Consider the following 6,910-nt stretch of genomic DNA (forward strand, 5'->3'; position numbering starts at 1 on the left):
ATTGCAACATTTAAAAGGCATCTAACTGGGAATATGAATAGGAAGAGGTTGGAAGGATATGGGCCAGGGGGTGGCAGGTGGGACTAGATTGGTTGGGATATCTGATTGGCATGGACAAGTTGGACCGAAGGGTCTGTTTCTGTGCTGTACATCCCTATGACTCTATGTACACGTTTAAGCATATAACATTACGAAAAAAGCTTGAGCCATCCGTGCATGGGCTTCTCCAAAGGCTCGGTAAACAACTCCATTTGAAAAGTGTTTTTGTTTCACATTTTTGACTATAAAAAAACCAAAATGGACCAAAATAAAAAATCTTTACTACATTTCAGTAGTATGCCGTAAGAAATCTTGAAGCAAGCTTGCAAAGTCAGGAGCAGCTGCAAGACCCAAGTTACTCTCAGTTAACCTTTTATCCCCCACACAGGCAGGAGATTCTGCAGCAGAGAGTATGAATTTAGGATTGTATGTTGCTTTCCTAGTGCCAGGATTAAAGACATCACAATATGATTGAAGCATATTGTTAAAGGGGAAAATGAGAAGTTGGAAGTTTTTGTACACATTGGTAGACAGTTAAGAAAAAGATTAAGGCTTTACACAGCAAATAAGACGTTAGGTAGAAGATTACAAAACAGAACCTCAAAAGTAATAACCTCTGGTTCAGTCCCATTACTAATTCATATGAAGGAAGAAATAAAAAGATGAGGAGATAAATCAATAGCTGAAGAGTTGGCGTGATGTTCAAGGATTCAGACTCCTGGAACATTGGGATATCCTCTGGGGCAGAAAAGACCTGTTCAAAAAGAAGGGATTTCACCTCAACTAGAAGGGGATAAATATCCTCACGGGGAGATTTGCTAGCTCTATTAAGGGAAACTGTAAACTATTACAGTTGTGGGGGTGGAGGTGGAGGAATCCTAATTAGCAGAGTAAATAGAAAGACAGATGAGGATGGTTCTGAATCTGAAAATGAACAGTTAGAAAAGATCTACAAGAGCAAGTCAGAGAATGAAATAACTCTGAAGAATTAAACTGCATTAATTTCAATGCATGCAGTCTTACAAGCAAGACTGATGTACGAGGGCAAATTTGGGAACGTGGGATTGAGTTGCCATAGCTATTACAGAAATTTGGCTGACGGATGGACAGGTCTGGCAATTCAATGCTCCAGGGACGACAGAAAGGGAGGCACAAGAGGAGTGGCATTTTTGATTGAGGAAATTACTACTGCAACTAGAGAAGATATTTCTGAAAAATCATCTTGTGAAAATATGGGTTGAAGTTAGAAATAGGAAAGGAATGATCGCCTTAATGGGTCTGAACTCTAGGCCCTCAATCAGAGGGAAATTGAGGAACAAGTATGTTGAGAGATCTCAGATATATGTAAGATTAAGAAGGTTTAATAGTAGGCAATATTAATCAAAATATTGACTGGAACTACCATAGTATTAAAGGTTTGGATGGTGAAGAATTTAAATGTGTTCAGAATTTTTAAAATCAGCATGTAAAATGGAGAGAAGGAAAAAAACGTGATCAGTGGCCGAAGTGATCAGTGGCCGAAGTGATCATACCATAGTATTAAAGGTTTGGATGGTGAAGAATTTAAATGTGTTCAGAATTTTTAAAATCAGCATGTAAAATGGAGAGAAGGAAAAAAACTTGACCGGCCGAAGCGATCAGTGGCCGAAGCGATCAGTGGCCGAAGCGATCAGTGGCCGAAGCGATCAGTGGCCGAAGCGATCGTAGGGGAACGTTTTGGGTCTAGTGATCATAATTCTATTTATTTTAAAATAGTTATGGTAAAGGATAGGCCTTCCATAAAAGTTAAAGTTTTTAATTGGAGTAAGTCAAATTTTAATGCTCAGAGACAAGATATTTCAAAAGTTGGTTGGAGTACATTGTTCACAAGTAAAAGGGACAACTGGCAACTGACGCTTTCAAAAGTGTGATAACGGGACTTCAGTGCTATGTTCCTGTTAGAGTAAATGCAAGGCTGGTAGGATTATGGAACCATAAATGAATAAAGATCTAGTCAAGAATCAAAAAGAAACATTTTGGATATAGACAACTGGGTTCAAATGAACCTCTCGAACAGGAAGAGAGAATCTTAAGGAGGAGATCAGAAAGGCTAAGGAGGGATAGGAGATGGCCTTAGTAGTTCAGGTCAAGGACAATCCAAAGAGATTCCAAGAGTACATTAAGAGCAAAAGAGCAGCGAGAGAGAGAATAGGACCCCTTAAAGAGCAAAGAGGTCATCTTTGTGTTGAACCTCAAAAGATGGGAAAGGCAATATATTTTGCATCAGTTTTTACTGTGGAGAAAGGAATGGAGGCTAGAGAACTCAGGGAAATTAATCCTGATGCTTTGAAAACAATTTATATTACAGAAGAGCCCCCAAATGCAAAGGTCGTAGAAAATATGCAGGTAGATAAGTCTCAAACGCTCAAGCAGGAGACCCCCTTGTAGATACAAGTCCAGTGCTGGTCAGAGGAGGCAGAAGATAACTCTGGTACTGTCTGGAATTGGCTGATTGGGCCACATTCAAACAGTCCGCAGGTGCCTTGCACAAGTACGCCACCACCGTCACAGCCTTTATAAGTGTGTGGAGGACTGCATACAAAGAAAGTCAATCTGGGTGTTCCCCAACAGGAATTCCTGGGTGGATCAGGACATACAGAACCTGCTAAAAACCAGGCATGAGGCCTTCAGAACAGGAGACCCACTCAAATATAAGGAATCCAAGTCTGACCTTCACTCCTCCCTAGAACATCTTAACACCAAGAACAGCTACGTAGAATCCTACTCATTGACTACAATTCAGCCTTCAACATTATCCTCGAGACTGATTACTAACAAGCAAAACTAATGTCATTTACAAAATACCGTGCAAGGACTGTAAAAACACTACATTGGACAAACAGGCAGAAAACTAGCCACCAGGATACATGAACACCAACTAGCCACAAAAACAGATGACCCCCTCTCACTAGTATCGTCACATATGGATGAGGAAGGACACCACTTTGGGACAACACAGCCATCCTAGGACAAGTCAAACAAAGACATGCACGAGAATGCCTTGAAGCGTGGAATTCCAACCAGAACTCCATCAACAAACATCTCATTAGACCCCATCTACTACCCCCTGTGAAAAAAGGGGCAGCAAGTGACTTCACCCCAGGTAATGACATCACCAACCCAAAGAAACCCAAACATAAATAGAAAGCAGGAATGTTCAGCATTGCTTCACCTGAGGCTCACTGAAGATGTTACCTATTCACTGGAAATGAACGTTCCAGCCTCAGCAAGCAAACCTATATCCAAAACCTCAACCTGCGCTATAAATCTTCTCAAAACTCACTGATTACTAAACTCAGTGATGGCTGCAGATTTGCACACTGAGCTTTAAGGTTAGTTTTCAGACATTTCATCACCATACTGGGTAACATCTTCAGTGAGTCTCCAAATGAAGCACTGGTGGCATAGCCTGCTTTCTATTTATATGTTGGAGCTCACTATGGTTGGTGATATCACTTCCTGTGGCGACATCATTTCCTTGGGTGATGTCATTTCCTATTCTTTTTCTCATGGAGTGATAAATGAGATCCAAGTCAATGTGTCTGTTGATAGAGTTCCAGCTGGAATGCCATACTTCTGGAAATTTTCGTGCATGTCTGTTTGGCTTGTCCTGGGATGGATGTATTATCCCAGTTGAAGTGGTGTCGTTCCTCATTCGTATGCAAAGATACTAGTGAGGGTGGGTCATGTTGTTTGGTGACTAGTTGATGTTCACGTATCCTGGTGGCTAGTTTTCTGCCTGTTTGTCCATAGGAAATGATGTCACCACAGGAAATTACATCAATAACCCTAGGAAACTCGAAAACAAATAGAAAGCGGGCTACACCACCAGTGCTTCATTCGGAGGCTCACTGAAGATGTTACCTAATATGGTAACGAAATGTCTGAAAACGAACCTTTCAGCTCAGTGAGCAAACCTACATCCAGAACCTCAACCTGAGCTACAAATCTTCTCAAAGCTCGTACACTTGTGATCTCTGACTAAGCCCCACTCTGCAACTGGATCCTCAGTTTCCTGATCCACAGGCCACAGTAAAGACTGGGGACAATATTTCATCTTCACTAACAACACTGGAACCCCGCAGGGGGCATACTCAGACTGCTACTGTACTCACTGTATACCCATGACTGCGTTATCAAATACCAGACTAATGCCATTTACAAGTTCACTGATGACACCACCATAGTCTCACAACCTAGGTCTCAATGCCAGCAAAACCAAGGAACTCATTATTGACTTTCAGCAGGATGTTACTCAGGTCCCCCTACAAATTAACAGCACAGAGGTGGAACAAGTGGACAGTGTCAAGCTCCTGGAAGTGGTCATCCACAACAAGCTTTCTAGGACTCTTCATGTGGACACACTGGTTACAAAGGCCCAACGTCTCTTCTTCCTCAGGCAGCTGAAGAAATTTGGAATGACTGCAAATACCCTTGCCAACTTTTATAGGTGTGCCATCGAGAGCACTCTGTCTGGATGTAATACTACTTGGTGTGGCAACTGTTCAGTTCAAGATCAGAGATGGTTATAGAGAGTGGTGAAGTCGGCCTGGACAATCACAAGGGCCAACCTCCCATCTATAGAATCCATCTATCAGGGTCGCTGTCAAGGAAAGGCCGCCAGCACGCTCAAACATCCATCCCACTGTGGCAATGTTTTCCTACCTCAGGGAGGTTGTACAATAAGGGAGAAGGTACAGAAGCGTGAACGCACGCACCAGCCGGTTTCAAAACAGTTTCTACCTTACTGTTGTTAGAATACTGAATGGACTCATACACTTAACATTCGACTGTACCTGTGCTTTTGTTTTTGCTGTCATTTACTTATTATTTACTTATCTATGCTACTTAACTCTGATCTGCCTGTACTGCTCGCAAGACAAAGCTTTTCACTGTGCCTCTGTACACGTGACAATAAATTCAATTCAAATCACGAAGACCTAATCTAGTGTATCAAAGGATGTTGTGGGAAGTTAGTGAGGAAATTGCAGACCACCTTGCAGAAATATTTGGACCAATTTTTAACCACAGGCGAGATGCCAGATGGCTGATGTTCTGTCTTTATTTAAGAAGGGACGTAAGGAAAGCCTCAGAACTACAGATCTGAGAGTCTATCTTCGGTGCTGGGTAAATTGAAGTTAATTCTAAAACATAGGACTTATACATATTCGAAGAGGCAAGGAATGGTCAGGGATACTCAATATGGTTTTGTGCAATGGAAATTATGTCTCACAAACTTGGCTACTTCCTCAAAAAACTCAATCAAGAAGATTGGTAAGGGCAGAGCAGTCGACATTGTTTATTTGGATTTTTGTAAAGCCTGTGACAAGGTTCCGCATGGTAGACTAATTAGTAAAGTTAAATCACATGGGATTCAGGGTGCACTTTCTAATTGGAAACAAAACTGGTTTAATGGCAAGAGACAGTGGCAGAAGGTTGTTTTTCTGACTGGTGTTCCACAGGGATCAGTGCTGGATCCACTTCTGTTTGCCATTTTCACAAATGATTTAGATGAGAATGTAGAAGGCATGGTTAGCTAGTTTGTGGATGACACCAAAACTGATGGTCCAGTGGACAGTGAAGGAGGTTATCTCAGCTCAAAAGAGATCTCGATCAATTGGTTCAAATGGGCTGAGGAGTAGCGGATGGAGTTTAATTTGGATAAATGTGAGGTATCGCAATTTGATAAAACAAACAAGGGCAGGACTTATACAATTAGAAAGCAGGCCATGGGCAGTGTTGTAGAACAGAGACTAGGTTTCAGGTATATAATTCTATAAAGATTGCATCACATGTTGACAAGGTAGTTAAGAATGCATTTAGCATGCTTGCCTTCATTGCTCAGACCTTTAAGCTGTCATATTGAGATCATACAGAATGTTGGTGAAGCCTCTAGTTCTGGTCACCATGTCATAGGAAGGAAATTAATCTGGAGGGGTTCAGAAAAAAGTTACCAGGATGTTGCTTAGAATGGAACATTTGAGTTATAAAGAGGGGCTGGGACTATGTTCAATGGAGCACAGGAGGCTGGGGGGCTGACCTTGTAGACATTGATAAGGTCATGAGGTATAGATAAAGGTGAACAGCAAGTATGGATGCCATATACCAAATATGAACAGCTATACGCACCTCTCAAGAGCTCAGCTTTTAACTATGTCTGTTGAGATCACAAAACATAGTGCAAGACATTAACCTGATTCAAAAACTTGCTACCATCAATTTAAATGATACAAACGTTTTACTGCTCTTTATTGCCTCACTGAAAAATGGAAATATATGAATCCATATGGGAATAGAGCAGACAGATCTTGTAAAAGCTACTGGAATACTTGCAGCCCATTTACGATGTGAAGGACATGGTGCAAAATCACAAACCACTTCAACATATTACGTTTACGTGAAAAGTTGCATTAATAAAAGTGACAATAGATATATTGTAATGTCAGATTGCAAATCCTCACTGCATAGCTTTCAGATCAACCCTGTCCGCTACTTGTTGTTATTGCACCTAGTGCCAAATCACCTGAGATTTATTTTTAATAGCTATTCGTTAAATTGTGAGCATCACTAGCAATGTCAGCATTTACAGATCATCTACTAGACTTCATAAGGTGTAGCGAGCCAACACATTGCAGTCCCTACAATTGTGGGACACCCACAATCCTGTTAGGCATGAATTGCCAGGATTTTGATATAGCAAACAAAAAGAGACAGGTTAAATTTGGGGGTTGGAGAGAAGGGGGGCCTCAAAGGGGAGTTTGGAGATGGAAAGTGAGTCAGAGGCGGAAAGAGAATGAAGGGGATCCCAAAGGAGACAAGAGGGAGGAGTGGG

At 41.4% G+C, this 6,910-nt stretch overlaps 1 protein-coding gene across 1 annotated transcript in view; it reads right to left on the minus strand.

The window, feature by feature from the left end:
* The window catches only part of gtf2b (general transcription factor IIB), a 32,342-nt gene that overhangs the window by 22,030 nt on the left and 3,402 nt on the right, over positions 1-6,910 (minus strand). The gene's annotated exons all lie outside the window — the stretch shown is intronic.

This window comes from Chiloscyllium plagiosum, chromosome 11 (genome assembly GCF_004010195.1).
Source record: "Chiloscyllium plagiosum isolate BGI_BamShark_2017 chromosome 11, ASM401019v2, whole genome shotgun sequence".
In the NCBI taxonomy this organism is placed as follows: domain Eukaryota; kingdom Metazoa; phylum Chordata; class Chondrichthyes; order Orectolobiformes; family Hemiscylliidae; genus Chiloscyllium; species Chiloscyllium plagiosum.